Here is a 23855-nt window from a genome sequence, read left to right on the forward strand (position 1 = left end):
TGGCAGGATCTTTGCCACATGGCCCTCTTCATCGAGCTGCTTGCGTGTCTCGAGACCTGGTATCCCCCAGGGCATCCCTCTTCCCTCAAGAGAGAGCTATCAGGACAGAAGTCACAATGTCTTTTTTAGTTTAGCTTGGGAAGTCACAGTTCCTCCTCTGCACAGCACCCTCCTGGTTTACGTGGGTCCGCCCTATTTGGAGCAGGAAACACCTGTCCCAGGAGCGGGGATCCCAGGAACAAGAACTGCGTGGGGGCCACTTTGGAGCCCAGCTCCTACAGTATGTGTACATTTGTGTGGCTTATTTTATTTTTATTTTTATTTTTATTTTTTGCGAGAGAGAGAATGAGAGAGAGCCTGAGAGGGAGAGGAGGGTCAGAGGGAGAAGCAGACTCCCTGCTGAGCAGGGAGCCCGATGCGGGACTCGATCCCAGGACTCCAGGATCATGACCTGAGCCGAAGGCAGTCGCTTAACCAACTGAGCCACCCAGGCGCCCTGTGTGGCTTATTTTTAACTACTGATTTCACTTCTTCTGGTGGTAATCTATTCAATCTTCTATTTCCCACTTTTGTTACATTATGTATTTTTTTAGGAAATTGTTCATGTTGTCTCTAAGTTTTCAAAATTGTCTAACATTTTTCACGTTTTTTTATTTCTATTTTGTTTTAAAATCTCTCTTGTATCCACAGTTGTCCTTTTCTCGTCCCCACTATTGTTCAGACCCATCTTCCTCGTACTTGATCCATCTTGCACTATTTTTTCTATTTTATTAGCTTTTACTAAGAACAGACTAGGCTTCGGGACAGCCCTCATTGGTATGATTGTTTTCCATTGCATTCGCTGGCAGCTTTCATCTTTATTCTCCTTCTGTTTCCTTCGAGTCTATGTAGTTGTTTCTTCCTCGTGACTTTGTAGATGGGATTCTTAGCCCATTAGTTTTAGTCTGTTCCTCTTCTTCAGGATATCCGTCTTCCCGAGGTACTGCTCTACCACACCTCCTGTTTCAGGCTGGGGTATTGCTGTTCATGTTTGGTCTCCATATTGGCCCTTCTGTATTTTCTCATTTCCACCACGAGTTTTCCTTTGAACTCACTTATTTAGAAGTGTGCTTTTTATTCCGATTTTTAAGAAACTTTCCTGTATTGACTTCTAACTCAGTTGTGGTCTGTATGATCCCATACTTTGTCTCCATTTTTTTGTTGTTGTTTTTTAAAGATTTTATTTTTAAGTAGTTTTTACACTCAACATGGCGCTCAAACTCATGACCTGAGATCAAGAGTCGCATGCCCTACTGACTGAGCCGCCCCTGTATGATCCCAATTCTTTGAACGTTTTTGAGACTTGTTTTATGGCCTAGTACATAGGCAATTTTTGTAAATGCCTCTATGTGCTTGAGAAAAAAATTCTCTTTTAAATCAGGTTCATGGGTCGCCTGGCTGGCTGAGCCTGTGGAGCGTGCCACTCTTGATCTCCCGGTCCTGAGTTTGAGCCCTAGGCAGGGTGTAGAAGTTACATAAAAAATAAATAAATAAACTGGGTTCAGGTTATTATACATCCATTAAATAAAGCTTGTCGGGGCACCTGGGTGGCTCAGACGGTTAAGCATCTGCCTTTGGCTCAGGTCATGATCTCAGGGTCCTGGGATCGAGCCCCGCATTGAGCTCCCTGCTCAGCGGGGAGTCTGCTTCGTCTCCCTCTGCCCCTCCTCCTGCTCATGCTCTCTCTCTCTCAAATAAATAAATAAATAAATAAATAAATAAATAAATAAATAAAATCTTTAAACAAATAAATAAAGCTTGTTAACTATGTTGTTCAAGACTTCTGTAACCTTGGGGCGCCTGGGTGGCTCAGTTAGTTAAGCGACTGCCTTCGGCTCAGGTCATGATCCTGGAGTCCCAGGATCGAGTCCCGCATCGGGTTCCCCGCTCAGCAGGGAATCTGCTTCTCCCTCTGACCCTCCCCCCTCTCATGTGCTCTCTCTCTCTCAAATAAAAAAAAAAAAAAAAGACTTCTGTAACCTTACTAAATTTTAGTTTGCTGACCTACAGAAAAAAGTTTGTGAATTTCTTAAGTTCCTATTATAAAAGTCTATCAGTTTATATATATTGTATATATAATGTATATATAAGTATTATATTATATATAATTTTATATAGCCACATAAAAATTTATTTTTTATTTTATTTTATTTTTTTAAAGATGTTATTTATTTGACAGAGAGAGAGTTGGCGAGAGAGGGAACACAAACAGGGGGAGTGGGGGAGGGAGAAGCAGGCTTCCCCGCTGAGCAGGGAGCCCGATGAGGGGCTCGATCCCAAGACCCTGGGATCATGACCTGAGCTGAAGGCAGACACCTAATGACTGAGCCACCCAGGCGTCCCGCCAAATAGAAATTTAAAATTCCCGGTAAATTTAATATTTTATAAGGTTATTTATGTAGTTTTTTTTAAGGTTCTGAGGTTTTTTAGGTTTTTTAAAAAGTTATATTATGTAGTGTTAGTCTTTATCCCTATAGCATTTTCTTTTTAAAGTTTATTTTATGTGGGATTTTTTTTGTTTATTTGTTTGGTTTCGTTTGGTTTGGTTCTTTTTTTATTTATTTTTATTTTTTTTTAAAGATTTTATTTATTTATTTGACAGAGAGAGAGATAGCAAGAGCAGGAACACAAGCAGGGGGAGTGGAAGAGCGAGAAGCAGGCTTCCTGCCGAGCAGGGAGCTCGATGTGGGACTCAATCCCAGGACCCTGGGATCATGACCTGGGCCAAAGGCAGCCACTTAACTGACTGAGCCACCCAGGTGTCCCAGTATCTCGTTATTTAACTTCAGGTTTGACCTTTTCAAACTTGGTTAAGGATTTTTCTTTTTTTGTAATTGAACTTAATCTTCTGATTATTGTATATTTCTGCTTATATGGGTTAGGGTGAACCAAATGAAATTTCTGATATTCAACCATTTTTAACGTAAAAAACAACAGTTTCATGTGGTTCAACTTTAAAGTCCCAGCACCACATGCCGTTTTTCTAAAGGTTACGTTTATACTTAAATTCCACCTTAGGGGCACCTTATTTTATAACTTCTTAAGAACTGGGATACACAGAGTATCCCCTTTTCTGAGTCTTTGCCTAAAAATTTCTTTATTCTTCATTCACACCTGATTGCTAATTTAGCTGAGAATAGAATTCTGAATTCAAATGATCTTCTTGCACCAAGGTTGTCAGTGAGAATTTGTTATTATTTAGAATTGACTCATTGTTTCTTTTTAGAAGACTTTATGATCTTCTCTATGTCCTTTATGTTCTGGTTTCTTTTTTTTTTTTTTTTAAGATTTTATTTATTTATTTGACAGAGAGAGAGACAGCGAGAGAGGGGAACACAAGCAGGGGGAGTGGGAGAGGGAGAAGCAGGCTTCCCACAGAGCAGGGAGCCCGATGTGGGGCTCGATCTCAGGACCCTGGGATCATGACCTGAGCCGAAGGCAGACGCTTAACAACTGAGTCACCCAGGCACCCCTATGTTCTGGTTTCAATATGATGCACCACATGTTGCTCTTTATTTCATTCATACCTGCTGGGAACATCCAGGGTTCTCAGGAGACTGGTGTCCTTAAGTTTTGTGAAATTCTTTTCTACTATTTCCTTCCTTCATCATTTTTTGTCTTCTCTTTTAATCTTTCTTGTCTTCTCTTTTTTCTTCTCTTTTTAATCTCTCTCTCGTATTTTCTGGAGACTTCTCAACGCTGTCTTCTAACACTTGAATTAAAATTTTAATTTTTGCAATTGTATTTTTAATCTCTGTGTTCTTGTTCTTTAATTGTTCCTTTTTCTAGATACTTATTCTTGTTTTATGGATGCGGTCTCTTTTGGATTTTTCTTAGGATACTAGAGTTTAAATTTTGCAGTTTTTAAAGTTCCCTTTTATTTTCTGAACTATCTGTTTTCTCTGGGATTTGTGGTTGTTGCTGTTGTTTGTTGTTTGCTTCCCTTAGATCCTTGTTTGTCAGTTCCTATTTTAAAAGTGAGGCAACAGGGGCAGCCAACTTTGAGAACTTTGTACATGTGGGCAAGTGTTGTGGGCTGGCAAGCTTCATTTTAGGGCTCTGGGGTAGCAAGCTGAGTATTATCTTAGGAATCTCTATAAGCAAGAATGTTCGTAGAGGGTTGTTTTCTCCAGGACCTTGTAATTTCTTTAAATAACTTTTTTGTTTGTTTTCCAAGGGATGGATGTAGAGGCAACTGTTCCATGTACTGGCTGGTTTTTACTTCCACAGCTCATCTCATCTGTCCTGATGTAATCAATCTTCAGGCCTCCATATGACTCTGTTAGGAAAATGGGCTCTCTCTGCTCACGCTCGCTGGCTGTCATTTCCTCTTCTTCCTCACCTGCATTCAACTGTTCTGGTCCATAAACTTGCTGAGGTCTCCAATCCACTGATCCTCCTCTCCCATTCCCTATGATGTTGTGGGTTTATACCATTTCAGTGCCTTTACTGCCATCTAAGTGAAATCCAAGGAGAGAGAGAGAGGGGACAACTGGGTGTGACCAATTTGCATGTTTAACTGAAAGTCCATCCATTTCTAGTTTACAGGTTTCTAGCCCAGGAGTTTCTTTGACTGCCCTGGGCAAAATTGAGTCTTCCTTGTCCTGGGTCCTGGGTTCCTCCTGTACTTTGGGATCCCCCTATTCCCCCATCCTCCACTCCACCCCCCACCTACTGAGAGTTGTAATTGGCTTCTCTTTCTGGAACCATTGCAGGTTGGGCTCTGAATCCCTACTGACATTGGGACTGAGCAAGTCTGTTTGGGGAGAAGTCACTCTGGGCTTCCCAGCTTTTAAAAATCACCATTATTCCCAGGGCGTGCCGAAGGCAGGGAGATGCCAGAACTCTCTGTCCAGTAGCTGCACACACCCTCATTAGGCACTTGGAATGTTACAAGATGATTTCATCAATGTCATAAAGAGACAAGCATTAATTGCATTCAGTGTCTGGATCCAGAGTACCGGGAACCTGAGATGCCTAGGGGAAAAAACAATGAGCAGCCTCTGCCCCGTGACACCCTTCCTCCATCCCTTTCTACCTCTCTCTTGGTGCTTCCTCGTTCTTATTACCCCGACACAGATATCAATATTTCCAAGTCCAGCCCTCAGGAGGCTTCTGTACTCCAGCGGCTGCCACATTCAACCAGCCTTGATTAAACATCAAATATGTGCCCAGCACCATGAAACCAATTCTCCTAGCCCTCACAACTGCCTTGGGAGGTGGGTATTATTATTGTACATTACTGATGAGGAACTGAGGTCCAGGGTGGGGCAGTAACATATCTAAGGTTATGACTGGCAGGTCTGTCATGGGAGGTCCTCTCCTGGCTTCTGGCCTAGAGCTTTCCAAGATCCCACCCCCACTGCTGCTTCTGGCATGGATGGCTCAACTGCCCAAGCTGGGACCTGTTGACTGAGGGACACGGGCACCAGGAGGACGCTCATGGTCATGGTTGTAGGCATCCTGATTCAGGGGTTCTAGTCCCTCCAGCCTAGCAGGGGGCCCCTGAGAGCTGAGCATCATTTGTGGGGCTCTTGGCTGGTGAGAAGGAGAAAAGAAGAGGAAACAAAGAGAGAAATACAGATACAGAAGAAAAAAGGGTAGGGGAGAGGTGGTGGAGGGGGGGAAACAAGGGAAAAAGGAGCTGGAAATCTTTGTTTTTCAAATTTTTTATTCAATTTAGTTAACATACAGTGTATTATTAGTTTCAGGGATAGAATTTAGTGATTCACCAGTTGCATATAACACCCAATGCTCATCACATCACATGCCCTCCTTAATGCCCATCACCCAGTTACCCCATCCCCCACCCACCTCCCCTCCAGGAGCCCTCAGTTTGCCCCCTAGAGTTAAGAGTCTCTCCTGGAGCTGGAAATCTTAAGTGCAGGCCCTCATTGGCACTTGCTGCAGGCCCGGCCCTGACCCAGCAAGAATGATCCAGAGCCCATGGGCGGCGTCCACGCGTGGTGGGAACAGCGGAGAGTTGGTCTCAGATGCGGGTCTCAGCTCTGCCACTGACTCAGTTTCCCTCACCAGGGTGTTGTAAGAGTTAAAGAAGGTAATGGATATAAAAATGCACTGTAACTAAACTGTTCAGCACTGAGGGCAGGGTGGTATCTGCTCCATTGTCTCACATCCCAGAAATCACTGGGAAGAGTCCTGCCTGGCCCAGAGGAGACCCAGGGGCAACGATTGTCAACGGAGGATGCAGAGGGATCAGGGATGCTGGGTGTGTCTTCTCGGCCAGCCTCTCTGTGGCACTGTCCTCCTTCCACGGTCCACAACCCCGGAGTTCCGGTACTGCTCCCCACAACGCCCCGAGGGCCACAGCAGCTACCACCTGGATTGAGGCTGCCAGACCCCCAGTTTGTCTCGGGCAGAGGGCAGAGAGCTGGGCCTCCTCCCTGGCTCCAAACTTCTAGCAATTTATGTTTGCTCTAACATCAAAAGAGAAACGGAAAATGTCAGCATTACTGAGTTTTTGTCCCTTCAAGCTCAAGTTCAAATTCAGCCTCAGCTCAAATTTTTTTCAGTTGATTTGTAGCACAGGAGTAGAGGATGTGGTGTCAGTGAAATTCTGCAGGCCATCAGCTTTGGGAGTGGTGTTGTTCTAATAAGTCATTGGCCTGGTGACCTGTTCTGACGCATTTAGTGGGAACAGTCTGTCCAAGGTTGAACCTCGGAGAACCTTCCGGATGTATCAGACCCCTGTGTGCCGTGACCCTCCCGTTACCCAGTACACCTTCTGGTCCAACTAAAGTAACTCCTGGGCACCGTGAGATCTATTAACGTTTCCAGTGATGATGAAGATAGCGGAGTTCAATTTAAGGAAGGTTCTTCTCTATTCAGAGCCATCCATAGGAGGAAATGAGCGGCCGTGAAGGGTAGTAAGCCTCTAAATGCTAGCGGCAATCAGGCAGAAGTTGGGTCTTTCCAGAAACAAAGAAAAGCAAGCCATCAATAAAAGGAAAATACTAGTCACACTTTCTGGTCTCCAGGCCTTGTACAAGCACGTTCTTTGTGTGGATCCCTTTTCCTGTCTGTGCCAGGGCTCTCCTTGTAGAGCCTCGAAGGATCCATTCAAATGTAATGTATCTTCTTACGGGCAGTTAGTTGATTCCTGTGCCTGCCAAAGATGTCCCTGTCCCAGTCCCCAGAGCCCAGGAACACAATTTACCTGACAGGGCAAAAGGGACTTTGCAGAAGTGATTGGGCTAAGAACCTTGAGATGGGAAGGTTATCGTGAATTATCCAGGGGAGCCCAGTGTAATCACACGAGTCCTCCTAAGTGAAAGGAGGAGGCAGGAGGTTGGAGAGGAACACTGCTGGCTTTGAACACGGAGAAAGGGCCATCCGCCAAGGGAGGCAGGCAGCTGCTAGAAGCTGGGAAAGAGGATCGTCTCCCAGTGGCTCCAGAAAGAACCCAGTCCTGCTGACGCCTTGATGTTAGCTTGGTGAGACCCATGTGGGGTTTGTGCTAATTTGTTCCCGCAGTAATAGGAAACTAACCTTTCCCATTTTCTTGCCTCCATCATAGCATCCGGCACATTTTGCTGTAATTCTATGTGTACTGATCTCCCTAACTGGGCTCCTTGGGATAAAAGCTAACCATTAAGTAGTTTTTCTATCATGGAGCTACAGGGCTTGGTGCATAGCGGGTGTTGAGAGTCAGCTCTCACCTGAATGCTTATGTGACCCACAAGCTAGCCTCCGCAGTGGGACCTGACACATTAGCTTCAATGCACACTGTGTCATTGGGGGGTCTCACCCTTGACCCTATTGCCTTTTACAGAATTAAATATACTTCCTTACTAATGTTTGGGAAAATCAGGATTTGCCACACATGTTTAGTTGTGAGCCACAGGGTGCCCATAGCTCTGCTTTCTCTGAGCAAGTATGGCCTTCCTGTGTGGGTCTCTGAAGCTCGGATCAGGGAGTTTAAGCACGAGATGACAGAAAGGAGAAGGGGCATGTGCGTAATGATTTGAGATGCTAGCCTTCAACTTGAATGCCATGTTCGATCCTGGGGATCCACAGCAGCTGAGCAGAGAACATGTAGTAGAAAATAACTAGGATGGAGAGGGGCTGGGGGAAGGACTCAACCCAGTCCCATGGAAACTGGTTTAGAGAGCCAGTCGTGTTCAGCCCAGAACGGCAAGGATTTGGGGGTGCTGGTCACTGTGTATAACCAGTTAAAGGGTTGGTACGGGGAAGAGGAAGGGATGCGTTCCCCAAGGTTTCAAGGGATAGAATGAGGACTAGTTGGTAGGAAGTACAGGGTGAGCAGGGGAAGAGATTTTGCCTGAGTCCAAGGAAGAACTCAGTCAGCACCATCCAGGGTTGGAATGGCTGGCCACCTGGGGCTGTGAGCTGTCTGTCTCTGGAGGAATTCAGCCGGTGACTGGGCAACCCCAAGATAGAAGGAATTCCAGTGTTTGATGGAGATAAGTGTGAGGCTGGTGAATGCTCATTAAGATCCTTTTTCCCTCACATGGTCTGTGATTAATCGACCCAGCCCTGGGTTGAAGTGGGTGGATATGGGTGTAACCCACGGCCTAGGCTCTGGCCACTGGAGACGTTGGTCGCGGCCTTGTTGGGCTGACCTGTGCCGAGTGGAGGACCAGTTTGCAGGCATTGTGTTGGCGTGGGTGCTTAGTGCTCTGGAATCAGTCCATGTTCTCAAACACGCATAAAACCAGCTGCAGCTTGCTGTTCTGGGGTTGGGGGGTGGGGGGGGGCTCGCACTGGCCTGCAGAGGCCTCCTTGGGTTTTATAGTCCCAGATTTCTTTGAAAGGCTCAGTCCTAGGTTCCCACATGGTCCCGACAGGGCTGGCCCCTAGCCAAAGTGTATGTCTGGTTTTCTCACACCCAAATGTTCCATCTGCTACTGACCAGCTTGTGTGACCTTGAGTCAATTCTTTCCCCTCGCTGGGCCTCAGATCCCCATCTATAAAATGGGGGGGGGGTCTGGACCGGAAGGTCCTTCCCATTCTGATGCTGCTGGAACCCTGAGTCTAGGTCTTGAATGGAATCACTTTCCCTCCCATGTCTGTCCATCCACCTCTGTCCCTTCAAAGACACATCCCTGTCACCTGACGCTCCCTCCCACCCCCAGGCGGCACTTGAATGGCTGATCCTGCTCACCTAACATGTAAGTGGGAAATGGCCTTTCCCAGAGCAGGTGGGAAATCAGGGTAAGCGCCTGTCCCTGTCCCCATGTGCATTCTCACGGCCCACACCATGCTTTGCAGAAACGCACGTTGCCTGGTGGTTCTCATGACTCCTGGTTTGAGGGAACCCTGGAGAGGTTCTGTCGGAGTCCCTCCTTCAGTCTGTGCTGTGGCTGGGCCCAAGGCTCCTCGCTGACTGGGGTCACTGTCTGTGTGTCCCCAGCTACCTGCTGACCAGTCGCAGCTCACAAAGACCTCAGCATGTCCAACCCTAGTGCCACCAGCGAGCGACCACGTCCCGGGGAGGACCTGCCTCACTAACCATGGGTGCCCAGTGGACTTTCCAATGCAGTAATTCCTCCCACAGAGCTTGGCAGCTCACAGAGCACTTTCTCTGCTCACCTAACATGTAAGTGGGAAAGGGCCTTTCCCAGAGCAGGTGGGAAATCAAGGTAAGCTCATCCTCCGGCATCAAGCATGGAGTCTCACTTTTCCTAGTGCGACAGCGAGAGACGTCCTGCTCCTACCCCCACAGATGGCCGGGAATGGGCGTTCTTGCAACAGTCATGGTGAGACACAGGTGAGAAAGTGCTCTGTGAGCTGCCAGGCTCTGTGGGAGGAATTACTGCATCGCAAAGTCCACTGGGCACCCATGGTTAGTGAGGCAGATCCTCCCCGGGACGTGGTCACTCGCTGGTGGCACTAGGGTTGGACATGCTGAGGTCAGGTGCTTCCTGGAGAGACAGTGAGCAAGAGAGAGAGAGAGATTGAGAAAGAGAGCGCGAGCGTGTGGACGCCCGCCTTGGCTGCGCCCCTCGCTCTATGACCCTGGGCAAGTCCTCCCCTCTGGACTCAGTTTCCTGAAATTGAGAAGGTTCCTTTTGATGGCAAAGCCATCCACACATCCCTCGTGTGGGTGAGGCTCTGTGAGCTCAAGGATCTTCTCCGCCTCCCTGGGACTCCTGGACCACACTGCCCTGGACAGGTGGCGGCGGCGAGGCAGCAGGGAGCCTGGGGTGGTCTGAGTGGCTCGGTGATCCGATGAGGGGGCCAGCAGGGCAGTGGACAGGTGGATCTTCCTGCTCAGGCTGCCCCCCCCCCCGCCTCCCTTCCCGAGGAGGAGGTGTCTGTGAGGAAAGTGGGGCTGAGTCACAGGCCCCTGAGATGTCACAGCTTCTGGAGCATGTCATCCTCCTGATGGGCCCGCAGTGCCAGACTCTTAAACAGAGCCCAGCCCTTGGGACTCGGTTTATAGATTGAGTTATGGGGTATCTCTTAAAGGCCCAGTTGAAAACCATTTCCTGCATCTTCCTTTCTTCTTGAGAAATTCCTGTTTTTGCTCAGATTAAGCAGGTGGTTCCTTTGTCAGGCACTTAAAGACTCTCTCTTTTTAGGCAACTGAATTTCTTAAGAGGGCAACTCCAGTGTGGGTGGATTTGTATTTTCTGGAGAGAAGCCAGCATCCCGATCCTGGGCTGAGGAGCAGGGGTGGCCCCCTAGCCACCTGATGTTGTTTAAAAGCTCCGATGAGGGGAACGACATTTAGGGGAGAGTTGGTAGAGGAGACATGTGATGTGGCCCGTGCACTCCTCCTGAGAGCCTACGATCGGTCCCTTGGACAGGCCAGAGATGCAGAGAGCTGGGGTCCAGACCACATGTACTGGGCCCTCTGCAGAGTTTTTATGGCCATTCCTATTTTATGGTAATTCCCATTGGCCCATGGAGGAACGTGGTAAGAAGCACCCCATGGGGGGCGCCTGGGTGGCTCAGTGGGTTAAGCGTCTACCTTTGGCTCAGGTCGTGATCCCAGGGTCCTGGGATTGAGCCCCACATTGGGCTCCCTGCTTGGCAGGGAGCCTGCTTCTCCCTCTCCCTCTGCCCCTCCCCACTGCTTGTGTGTGCTCTCTCTCAAATAAATAAATAAAATCTTTAAATAAAAAAAGAAGCAACCCCACGGAACTCATGGCTCTGTGTGTTGTGAGGATGCTTAGTGTGAGTACCAAGTGGCCACTGCGCACAGACCCTTGGGAGAAAGGTTCCTCTGGTCTGCGTCCCAGGGTTACTTACACTCCTCCTCAGCCACAGATCTTCATATCTGGGGGATAAACGGACTTGGTTTCCTTCTTCTCACTGCCTGCTAAAAAGTTTGGAGGCAAATATCTGGCCCACCTTGGCAAGGTTCCCCTCCCACTTCCTACCTCTCTGGTTGCCTTACCTCAGTTTCCCCCAAAGGCTGAGCCTCCTCCCTCCAGCCATTAAATGCAGGGAGCCCCCACAGCATCTGTCTGCACCCTCCTCTCTTCTCAGGCCTTGGCTTCTTCCAGTTGCCTTCTGTTTCAGACCCACGCGGACCGCAAGTGACAGGCTCGCCACGGACACCGGTCTGGCCGCGTCAGAGGTCTGCAGAGGCGGACCGTCCGGGGGCAGGGTGGCCACGCCAGTGGCCCCCACGTCCCTGTTTCCGTGGGCTGTTCCACTCCACCAGCTGTGGCCTGTGGCGTTTGGCCCCGTGGCTGTGGCCCTTCCAGCCTCACGTGTGCATTGCAGGTGGGGGGAAGAGAGAAGAGGAGGACAAAACTGCATGTCAGGCTAGTGTGCCTCTTTAAAAAAAAATTAAAAATAAATTTAAAAAATTGCCCTCCATATAGTCACACAGACAAGTACCTAAATCACACGTGTGCAGCTGGATGAACTATTGTGAAAAGAATTTTGAGATATTGACATTTGGTCTTATTCCTAGGTCCCTTTTAGTCCTTCATTCACTTTGGCTTTTCTTTTTCCTTTCCTTCCTGCTGTTAACTTATTTTGTTACATTTTATTTGAGCTACCTCAAATCCTTTCTGGAACCGGGCAGGATAAGCTAAGAAAGAATACACCAGTAGATGGATGGGTAGATGGATGGACACACAGTTCTCTGACGTGACCAGGAAGCTCATGTACCCAGAGTCACCAGTCCGAGGACCAAGACTCCGTCCCAGATGTGACGAAATGCCCCCCAGGAGAGATGGGGTGAGTGGGTCGTCACTCATCATGGGGCCTCCATCCATACTGTTAACCACTTCCTCCCTCATTCTAGGTTCCCAGCTGTAATAAGCATCATCATGGCATTCCTGTCTTCAGAATCCTCTGATGTCAGAAATAAAGCTCAGTCATCTCCCTTAATTTGCCAGTAGGGAAATGGCCAATGCCAGAGAATGCCAGAATGACTATCTGTCATTCCAAGGATCCAGGTGACAGCTCTCCCATGGGACCTACATGCATTCCTGTCATGCAGCCCTGCTCTCCCCTTCAGAGCAATAACAAACAACTTCACTTAGTTGGAACAACAGCAATTTCAGCTTAGTTCATATGCAAAGGTTGACCAGAAGTCTTAAGAAGTACCATGTTGGTCTTCTGAAGAACAGAGTCAAAAAGTGTGGGGTAAGACAGACAATACTGGATGCTAATCCCAACCACTGATACTTTTCTGGAATTCAGTTTCTTCTCCGAGAAAAGTACATATTTAAACTAGATAAAGTCTAGGGCCCTTTCAATCCCTGTCCTCTTCTTCCCCTTCCCAAAAACATATGGTTTGGGGTCGGTAGTGGTGTGAGAATCCTGACCACTCTAAGGTGGCAAAAATGTTTCTGGATGCTAACACATTTTTAAGCAATTGTTTGAGCAAAGGGAGAAGCTCAACTCCTTCTGACACTGATTTAATTTGGAAAACTCTAGTGGACTTATTTCTTTTCTTGACAAGTTCTTCAGAAAAGGGGGTGTGGGGTGTGGGGGCGGGGCAAAGGTCTGAGATGAGCATGGCTATGAGAATGTCTGACTTTCTGAACTGTAGCTACTGCGACCTTTCAGAGTATGTGATCGGATAAATGGCCTGAAAACGTAGGTTGGACTTAGAGATTTTCAAAGCAAAAGAGGAGGCAGAATTACAGAGGCCTTAGCTTGGGCAAGCCCTCCAAAGAGGCTCTGCTTTGAAATACTTTCTTCAGGTCTTACTCTGGAACTGAGTCCCTGAAGTCTGTGAGGCTCAGAACAAGAGGACAGGCCAGCGATTAGCTGAGTCTTTTTTTAAGATTTTATTTATTTATTTGACAGAGAGAGACAGCGAGAAAGGGAACACAAGCAGGGGGAGTGGGAGAGGGAGAAGCAGGCTTCTTGCCGAGCAGGGAGCCCAATGCGGGGCTCGATCCCAGGACCCTGAGATCATGACCTGAGCTGAAGGCAGACGCTTAACTGACTGAGCCACCCAGGTGTCCCTGATTAGCTGAGTCTTAACTGGACCCAGGCAAACCACCTCCTACCCCTCAAGAGCCGCTCGCCCCCAACGCCCGCCCAGCCTGATGAGACCAGGGCCATCCTAGGACTCTGTGCAGCCATTTCCCAGGCCCCTGGAGACTCTTTCCTTCCCCAGGACTCGGGCCTCACTTGAAATTCTTGTCCACAATCCCCTCAGCTTCCTAATGGAAGTATCTCCCGTGCTTAAGACCCTTTCTAACCTTCTTCAACTCCAGATCTTTAGGGGCCACCATCTTGGTTCACTCTCTGTGCCTGCGCCATGGGAAAAGGATGGAAAGAGGGTCTCAATTAGTGTTTATTAAACAGCTATTTGGTCTGGGCACTGACTGTGTGTGGTGGGCAGTACAAGGAGTCAAGAAGGTCTGGAATTAGTCAAGATGGATGGAAATATGAACTCTAATTTCTGCCTCCTTTCCTCCCTCCCTCCCTCTCTCTCTCCTTCCTTCCCTCACTCCCTTCCCTTTCCTTTATCAGATGAGGTGAGCAGAAAAGAGGATTTTTTTCCCCATAGAATAATAGGCTGCCATAACTGGGCATCTAGTGTAATGCCTGTTCCTAGTTTATGGATAGGAAAACTGACACCCAATTGGGGGAGGGTGACTTGCTGTGGTCCATGTTCTGAGCTCCTAGGTTTCCATGTCTTTCTTGAACTTGTTTATCTGGCTAAGTGACATTTTCCTATTCCTTCTTGGATTGTACACAGTGAGGAATTTGTAGAGAGATGAGGAGCAAGGCGGGCTTCTCGAAGTGAGATGGAGCAGGGGAAGGACAGGGCTCCCTGGCTTGAGCCCACGTGCCCCTGTGTTTCTGTGTGAACTTCAGTCATGTAGGGCATTCAAAACAGACTTGTCCATTCATGTAATAATTAAGGAAACACATCAGCTCTTCCAGCACCCGTCCCTGACCTTTAATTAGGTGTGGTGACGCGCTGGAAGCTGTTTCAGCCATGAGGACTGCGAAGTTGCTAGTTTAATCATTTCAAAGCCTGCCCTGTTTATTGTGGCATAAAATTTGGAAGTCTCAGATTAAAATGTGCAATTAAATGTAACTTGAATAAATTGCTTTAGGCCAAAGAGAACTTTTCCCTTCCTCCTGCAACCAGCCCTGACTCCTCCTCTGTTAACCTCCTCTGTTAACTGTCTAGTTTCAAACTCTCCGAATCCCTTTGAGGAAAAGGGATGGATGGGCTCTTAAGAAAACATTTGGCAGACTTACCTGAGTCAGTCTGTAGGTCCCAGGACACCTACTGGTTGGGCTTAGATGGTTCTGGATGCTGGTGGGACAAGAAGGCGGACCCTGCGGCCTCTTGGTCCAGGCAGCCTGGTCTCTTGATAAAATAAATGAAACAGGGGCGCCTGGGGGGCACAGTCGGTTAAGCGTCGGCCTCCTGATTTCAGCTCAGGCCATGATCTTAGGGTCGTGGGATTGAGCCCAATTTTGGGCTCCCTGCTCAGCAGGAAGTCTGCTTTAGGACTCTCTCCTTTCCCTCTGCCCCTCCCCCTGCTGGCATGTGCCCTCTCTCTCTAAATAAATAAATAAATAAAATCTTAAAAAAAAAAAGAAACAATAATGACCACCACCCTTCCTGGTTCCCAGCCACCTATGGAAAAAAGTTTAAGTTTCCCAGGCCAGAATATAAGGGCTTCATAATCCAGTTCTGTAAAAGCCCACTCCCCACAAACACAGCACCTGTTCTTACCTTTGGGCATTGGCTTACCCGATGGCCCTCACCTGGAATGCCCCCCACCCCTTCAGACCCTTTCAGAGTCCCATTCATCCCCCAAAGGCCTGTGTCCACCCACCACTCATTTCTGGCTCTATCCTGGCTGAGCAAACCTTTCCCTCTTCTGTCCTGCATGATTCACCCAGGAAAAGAGCATTTCGCATGGAGGGGGGCTAATCCTGGGCAGTGGGGGTCCCTCCTGAGAAACACTGAGCCCTTGCTCACGGGGGACTGGCATGGAGGATGAGGTCTTTGAAACATGGAGAATTTAAGGAATGTTTTCTTCCTTATAGAATGTGCCAAGTCATATAGAGAAAATGTGAAAAAAATATAAAAGACAAAATTATGGAGGAGGGAATGATGGCTCATATTCTCATCACCCAGAGGCAAGTCCGCCTTCCTCCAAGGCTCAGGCACATCTGCTGGGCGAGGGGGAGCTGAATGCAGCCCAGAGCAGGAGGGTGGGCTCTGCGACCCGGACATGGCCAGGGCAACCAGGGCCCAGCCCACCTAGATTGGGTTGGTGTGTTCTTTATTTTTGATCATGTTTTCAGAAAGGCCTCGTTTTTAACTTCATAGGAAAACTTTTCATGAGTTAAACAATGGTTTTCAACTCTGTCCAGCATTATTCACTCCGAGGACTGCTGTGTGTGTGTGTGTGTGTGTGTGTGAGAGAGAGAGAGAGAGAGAGAGAGAGAGAGAATATGCCTACCATAGAATTTACCATGTTAACCATGTTCCGTGTCCAGCACAGTAGCATTAATAATGTGCCACCACCACCATCCATCTGCAGAACTTTCTCGTCATCCTCAACCGAAACTCTGTCCCCATGAAGCGTCACCTCCCCACTTCCGCCTCCCTGGCCTCCTGGTGACCAAGTTCTGCTTCCTGCCTCTCTGACTTTGACTACTGTGGGCACTCCATAGAAATGGTATCTTACCGTGTTTGTGCTTTTAGACCCCCGGGTTGCTTCCACCTTTTGGGGTATTGTGAATAATGCTGCTATGAACACAGGTGTGCAAATATCTGTTTCATCCCTGCTTTTAATTCTTTGGGGTATACACCTCAAAGTGGGATTGCTGGATCCTGGGCTAATTCTGCGTTTAACTTTTGGAGGAACTGCCATACCGTTTTCCCAGAGCAGTGGCAACTTCTACGTTCCTATCAGCGACATGTGGGGGTTCCAGTTTCTCCACACCCTCGCCAACACTTATTATTTCCTATTTTTTTGGATACTAGCCATCCTAATGGGTGTGAAGTGGTATCTTACTGTGGTTTGGATTTGCGTTTCTCTGATGCCTAGTGACATCTAGCATCTTCTCATGTGCTTATTGACCATTGGTACATCTTCCTTGTTGAAATGTCTACTCAAGTCGTTTGCTGGTGTTTTAATTGAGTTGTTTGTTTGAAGATTGCTTTTTCACGTGTGAAATCCTCTCTCCTCCACCCACTGCTCCCAGGCCTTGACAACCTCTGACCAAATAGCCTCCTTGGAACACTCATGACTCTGAACACACCATCATCATCATCAGGAACAGAACGCTGGGGACCAAGTACAGTCTCATGACACTTGTCCTTGGAGAAACACCACTAATAGCTGGGTATGGTTGGAGATGAGTGTGGCAGCTGTCACTGGGGATTTTAAGAAGGTGACTGCCTGTTTGTCTCATTGTTATTATTCTATATATTGTCAGTGTTTCTGGCTTCATTCTTCCCACAAGAGGATGGTGTGCAGAACTTCAAATGGACCAAATTCTGCCCCTTTGGAACAAGTAGGAAGACTATAAAGTCCTTTCCTCAAAGACTGCCCTTTTCATGTGGGTGAAAAAGCAACAGAGAAGGGAAGAATGGGCAGGGGAGAAGGGCCCTCCCACTTACTGAGCATCGACTGTGATCAGGACCTGAGCTGGGCATTTCACACATGATCTTTCTTCTAATCCTTTCATCATTCACATCAGGCAGGTTGTTATCTGAGTTCGCACAGGGGACAAAGAGGCTCAGAGAGGTGGATTCAGTTGCCCAGAGAGGTGGATTCACTTGCCAAGGTCCCAACCAGGGATAGACAGAGGTGGAAAGTACCCTATGAGTCAGCCCTTTCTGTGACTGAGCAATTCTGCTCCTGCTGCTGGGACTACACCCGAGTGCTAAAGTTGGTGCCAGGAGCCTGTTTCGAGAAGATATCATTTGCTCTATTTCTGCTCTTCTCAATCTCTTCTTCTCTGCTGGACCTTTCCATTCAATCTCTGACGTATTTAATCTTCTGCCATCCTAAAAAGCCAAGACTCACCTTCCCTCCAATCTTTCCTTCTGGGAACCTGCCTCCTACACCTGCTCCTTCTACTCCTCTCTAAAGCACTAACTGTCCTTGTCACTGGCTTCCCGAGACCCATGGATCTCATCCATTGACCACTCAATCTTTTTAAGTCCTGCTCCCTGCAGCCCCCCAAACAGTCTGTCGTGCTGCCCCTAAGGCCACCCTCATTGCTCTTTCTCGGTCCCTCTGGTGGACTCTTCTTCCTCTGTCTCCCTCAGTAATAAGGGAGGGGGGGAGAAATACCCAGGCTGCCATTCTGAACCCTCTTCTTACCTCACTCTGCACCCAGACCCTTTGAGAGTCTAATGAAAGTCATGAAGGTCAAGCTGTCTCCTTGGAAAAGTGTACAGCACATTTCCACATATCTTACATACAATTTCAGGGAATTCATAGGCTGTACCTTCAGTACTTTAGGTCTAGAGAGGCTACTTTAATGGGTGGGGCTTATGGACTCCAGATTAAGCCCAGTTGCTGGCCAATCTCCCCTTTATCTATGGTTTCTTAGACCTCTATCCCCACCCAGACCCTTCCCCTGAGCTCAGACCCTGATTTCAGGCTCCACTGGCCACTCCATATTATGGTCTCACAGGACTCAAACACAGCCTGTCCAAAATGAGTCTGCCGCCTTGCTTCTTACCACCTCCATTTCCATGTTCTCTGGTCTCTCTCTCTCTCTCTCTCTCTTTTTTTTTTTTTTAGAGAGAGAGAGCATTTGCATGGGGAGCAGCAGAGGGAGAGAGCTTAAGCAAGCTCCATGCCCAGCATGGAGTTCAATGTGGGCCTCAGTCTCACCAGCCTGAGATCATGACCAGAGCTGAAACCAAGAGTTGGAAGCTTTAACCGATTGAGCCACCAGGCGCCCCTCTGGTCCTCTTAATGGTACCCACCATCCACTGGGTCACCCATGCTGAAAACCCCGCTGTTCCTTTCATGGCTTTTTCTCTTTCACCCATGGTATGGATTGCTAATAGCCTCCCAAGGCTGCTTCCCACTACTTCTACTGTTACAAAAGTTTTAATTTATATACGGTGCTCAACTCAAGACTACATTTCCCTTGTAGATAGGGGCAGCCACATGACTACGTCCTGGCCAGTGGGTTATGAGTGGAAGTGATGTGTATAGCTTTTAGGTCATGCCTTTAAAAAGAAGGACTGAGCCCCTTCCTCTTTCTTGCCTTTCCTTTGGCTGGAATATGAAAGTGAAGGCAGGAGCTAGAGCAGCAATTTTGGGCATGGACTGAGGATGGCTGAGCAATTGGATAGATGGGGTCTTGGTTCCTGATATAGTCAAGTCACCATTCCAGGCTTCATGGGAAATAAACATCCACCTTATTTAAGCTCTTGCTATTTTGGGCTCACTTTGTTATGGTGGCCTAACGTGTATTGTAATGGTCCCACTGTATCACGCCACTTCCCACCATGACCAATCCATTGTCATGTTGTACCAGTTTCACTCCTTGTTAGAACCTTCTGATTCAGTCTCCTGTCCATTCTCACTGCCCTGTCTTAGCTCAGGCCATCGTGTCTCCCATCTGAGCTATTACTATAATGTTTTATCAGCTTTTCCTGCCCTCTCCCACCTGCACCCCGCAGTGATCCATCCTCTATGCTGCTGCCAGAGCTATCCATCCTCCATACCTGTGTTTCTCACCCTCAGCACCATTAACATCTCAGTCCACATAATTCTTTCCTGCAGGGGGCTGCCTGTGTCCTGGAGGATGTCTAGCAGCATCTCTTGGCTGTACTCACTAGATGCCATTTGCATTCTCCAAGTAGTGACAACCAAAAATGCCTCTGGACATTGACAAATGTCCCTGGGAGGGGGGCAGAATCATGTCTAGTTGCTAAACAACTACCCTACACCAATCTGATTGTGTCTGTCTCTGGTCACATACTTCTGTGGTCCTCCGTGACCTACAGAATGAATCCCAGTTGGTGAGGCCCTTCCTACCTTGCATCTTGCCCTCGTCCCAGGATGGTTTCTCCTAAGCCCTCATTCGCACCCTGCTCTCCAGTTATCTTGAACAATTTGCCACATGCTGAAGGTGCCATGGTCTTTTGTGCCTTCGAATCTTTGCAAATGCTATTTGTTCTTCTCAGAGGCTGAACGCCCATTCATTCTCCCAGGCTTCATCCCAGGACCACCTTCTTGGGGAAGCCTTCCTCTCATGGCCCAGGAAGTCTGGGTGGTTCCCTTGTGTGGCCCCATCGCACATATGCCTTATACTTGAATAAGACTATTCATGTATTTGGGTGCCTCTCAGGACGAATTCACTTCTGTTTCCTGGCACCTCACCCAGGGCCTGCCACTTACTGAATGCTCCATTTGCAGAGTGAATGTGGGGCCCCATGGGGAGCAACCAGGACGGTTGAGGGAAGGGACTATGTGTGGTGTGTCTAAAGGGGCAGATGGAAGGGAGTGAGCCTGTTTGTGGGTCCCAAACATCTGAGGCGATGGGCCCCGGGAGAGGGGAGGTATACTGGGGTGTGAAGAGGGGAAGAGAACCGGAGGGTGGAGGTTCCAGAGAGGCAGGTCTCAGTGTAATAAAAAAACATGTTTGAAAGAGTAGAACTTTGTTTTTTTGTCTGTGAAAATAGTTGTTTTAATGATCCACGAGATGCAGCTCAGGAATGCATTTTTATTTAAATGGAACATAAGCCAACACACAGTGATAAAAAATCCGCATTCATCACTGTTCCCTCCCACCCCACACTGCAGCAGATCTGAGCGTGCCCTTCTGTCCCTTTCCTAAGCATTTATACATAGCTACAGAGATCATATATATGCATGTGTCTGCATACACACGTGTGTGGATGCATACATGTGTTTAAATAGAAACACACACGTACATACAGAGATATAACTGGGGGAAATTTTCTCTCACCTACACTGTTCTTTCTTGTTCCTCCTCATCTGTGTTCTGGACATTTTTCAATAAAACTGAGAAAATTGACAGAGACTTGGATGGTGACCAATTTTCTTGGTCCTGTTATGAGAGGCTGTCCACATGAGTGAAAGGGATGGCTATCGGTTGGTCTTTGAGAGTCACTGCTCTGAGGAACAACCTAAAATTCCTCCCTCAGAGAACAACCAGAGCCTTGGGAAAGAGCTGGGAACCACGTGGAGACTTCGTGGTTTCTCTGCCTCCCACAGAGCCGGGCCACTGCCTGGGGAGCAGGGGGTGGGAGCAGAGCAGAGTGACCTGGGGAAGGAGAGTGGTGGGGGGACAGGCTGGGACAAGAGCCTTGGGTGCTCATCTGAGGCTGACCCTGTGAGCCATTCAGTTGGAAAATTGATGTTTTATACCATCTTCTAGTGTTTTGTGTGATCATGATGGACAAATAGTGAGATTGTTTTCCTTACTACGTTTCCCATACGTTGAAATAAAACTGAGGAGTTATACATGTATGTTTTCCCCCTAAAACCAGTAAGGGCAATCATACACACACACACACACACACACGTATACATATATAACTGCTTAATACATCAGGTATATTTTTCTTCTTCAGAAAAAGCTGTATTCCATCTTTTTTAAAAAAGATTTATTTATTTATTTTAGAGATGGGGAGAGGCAGATGGAGAGGGAGAGAGATTCTTAAGCAGACTCAGCGCTGAGCATGGAGCCCCACACAGGGCTCAATCTCATGACCCTGAGACCATGACCTGAGCTGAAACAAAGAGTCAGACGCTCAACCAACTGCACCAATGTAACCCATCTTTTAAAATTGGCTACTTGGTGTGGGTTTTCACGATGCATGGGAATTATTGTCTTATGGACGGATATTTGTATTGTTTACAACAATCCGTTGTTACAAACAACGCTGCACCGAGGATTCTTGGGCATATAGCTTTGTGCACACACACAATCATGTCTGTGTATGTGGCACAGACCCTGGTGAATGGGTTTACACATTTTGAATTTTGATAGTTATTGCTCTACCAGTTTATATTCCCATCAGCAGTGCGTGAGACCACCCACATCCTTAGCAGCCCATCTTCTTTATCCTGCCAATCTACCCAGGGGATTTCACTGTGTGATCCTGGCTTCCCCATCCCTGAAGTGAATCAAGCAGGGCCACAGCTCTGTCTCTCAAGGGTGCCGGGGAGGGATTACATGACCTCCAATTCCCTGGACTCTATGCTTATTAACTAAACTCAAGAAACATGCATGGGTGAGAAAGACTGGACTTCTCTGAAGCCCGGGGGCAACCTGGCCCTTCTGGTTCTCCCAGGGGGGCTGGAAAGTGAGCCCTGAAGTTTACAGGGCCTGTGGTTGGTGAATCAAGCTTTTACTTTCACCACCAGATCTCACTTCCGGGGACTTACTGGGGCCATCTTGTTTTCTCTGTAGCAGAGAGTGTGCTTCCCTATGAAAGAGGGGGCCTCGGAGAGCTAAAGCTCAGAGGTTCTGTCGCTGGGGAACTGGTCCTTCCTGCATGGACTGGGTGGCTGTATTGAAGCCCATGTCCCGTCATGAAGACCAAAGAGGATGGTAGGAGTGCTTTGAGAACCGGATGCCTTGTGGACAGCCAAGGGTCCGACATGAAACCTGAAACTCCTGCCACACTGTGTTTCCTGTGCTGTGACTCTGACTGTACCTCTACTCTCCTCCAAACCCTCAGTGTCTCCCTATTGCCGGCAAGGGACATCACGCCCCTCAGGGAGGCATCCCAGCTCTCTCCAGAGAGACCTGCCCCACCCCCTGGGCTCCTGCCAAACTCCGTGTTGGTGGAAAACCTTCTCTCTTTGGTCTGATTCGATGATTTTCCTTAACTCACTGCCCCCACCCTTCCAGATCCTGCTCATCATTTAAGGCCACCTTCTGCATGAAACTCAAGCCCCATCCCTTCAAATGCACCCACATTTATCCACCTTATTCTGAGGACTTCACTCCCGTGGACTTCTCAAAATCCCTACTCTACACCAATTTAAACACAGCCACACTTCTATCTGTAGCAGTTAGGTGCGTATGAGCACACAGTGCTGGGAAGAGCACACAACCCACAGTCCAGGGTTTGAATTTTGTTTCTGTCACTTAGCATGTGATCTTGAGGAAATTAGTTAACTGCTCTGGGCCTTAGTTTTCCTATTTGTAAAATGGGGGCAATTACTCCATTCACAGGATTATTGGTAGATCAGTAGTTCTCAACTGTGTATGTGTGTGTGTGTGTGTGTGTTCACAACTTGTAGAGACATTTTTGGTTGTCACAACTTGGGAGAGATGCCAGTGGTATCTAGTGGGTAGAGCCCAGGGATGCTTTAAGCATCCTACAATACAGGCACACGTTACTTTTTTGCACTTTGCTTTACTGCACTTCACAGATACTGCATTTCTTACAAATTGAAGGTTTATGGCAACCCTGCGTTGAGCAAGTCTATCGGCACCATTTTCCCAACAGCATTTGCTCACGTCATGTCTCTGCGTCACGTTTTGGTAATTCTCACAATATCTCAAATTTTTTCATTATGATTACATTTGTTAAGGAGATCTGTAATCAGTGATCTTTGATGTTACTATGGTAACATCGCTGTCGCTGTGGCGTTTGTGACACTCCAAAGCAATTACCTGCTGTGGAGCGCTTTGGAACACCACAAACCACACCCATGTAAGACCATAGATCAATGGTCTTGATCCATTAAGTGTCCTGAATGCTCCACTGACCAGCTATTCCCCCGTCTCTCTCCCTCTCCTGGGTCCTCCCTATTCCCTGGCACAGCAATATTGAAATTAGGTCAACTAATAGCCTCCACAATGCCTCTAAGTGTCCAAGTGAAAGGAAGAGTTACATGTCTCTCTTTAAATCAAAAGCTAGAAATGATTAAGCTTCATGAGGAAGGCATGTCAAAAGCTAAGACAAGCCAAAAGCTAGGCCTCTTGTACCAAACAGTTAGCCAAGTTGTGAATGCAAAGGAAGAGTTCTTGAAGGAAATAAAAAGCGCTACTCCAGTGAACACATGAATAAGACAGTGAAGCAGCCTTACCACTGATACCGAGTAAGTGTTAGTGCTCAGGATAGAAGGTCAAACCAGACACAACACTCCCTCAAACCAGAGCCTAATCCACAGCAAGGCCCTAACTCTCTTCAATTTTATGAAGGCTGAGAGAGGTGAGGAAGCTGCAGAAGAAGAGTTGGAAGCTAGCAGAGGTGAGTTCATGAGGTTTAAGGAAAGAAGCCATCTCTGCAACATAAAAGTTTAAGGGGAAACAGCAGGTGCTGATGGAGAAGCTGCAGCAAGTCCTCCAGAAGATCTAGCTCACGTAATTCATGAAGGTGGCTACACTAAATAACAGACTTTCAATGTAGACAAAGCCAC

General features: G+C 47.7%; 1 protein-coding gene across 1 annotated transcript in view; it reads left to right on the plus strand.

The window, feature by feature from the left end:
- LRRC15 (leucine rich repeat containing 15) overlaps positions 1–23855 on the plus strand; it is a 68241-nt gene that overhangs the window by 27802 nt on the left and 16584 nt on the right. The window lies entirely within an intron of this gene.

Source organism: Mirounga angustirostris, unplaced genomic scaffold, assembly GCF_029215605.1.
Source record: "Mirounga angustirostris isolate CCGP_5_RB_7025 unplaced genomic scaffold, mMirAng1.0.hap1 SCAF_1, whole genome shotgun sequence".
NCBI classification, from domain to species: Eukaryota; Metazoa; Chordata; class Mammalia; order Carnivora; family Phocidae; genus Mirounga; species Mirounga angustirostris.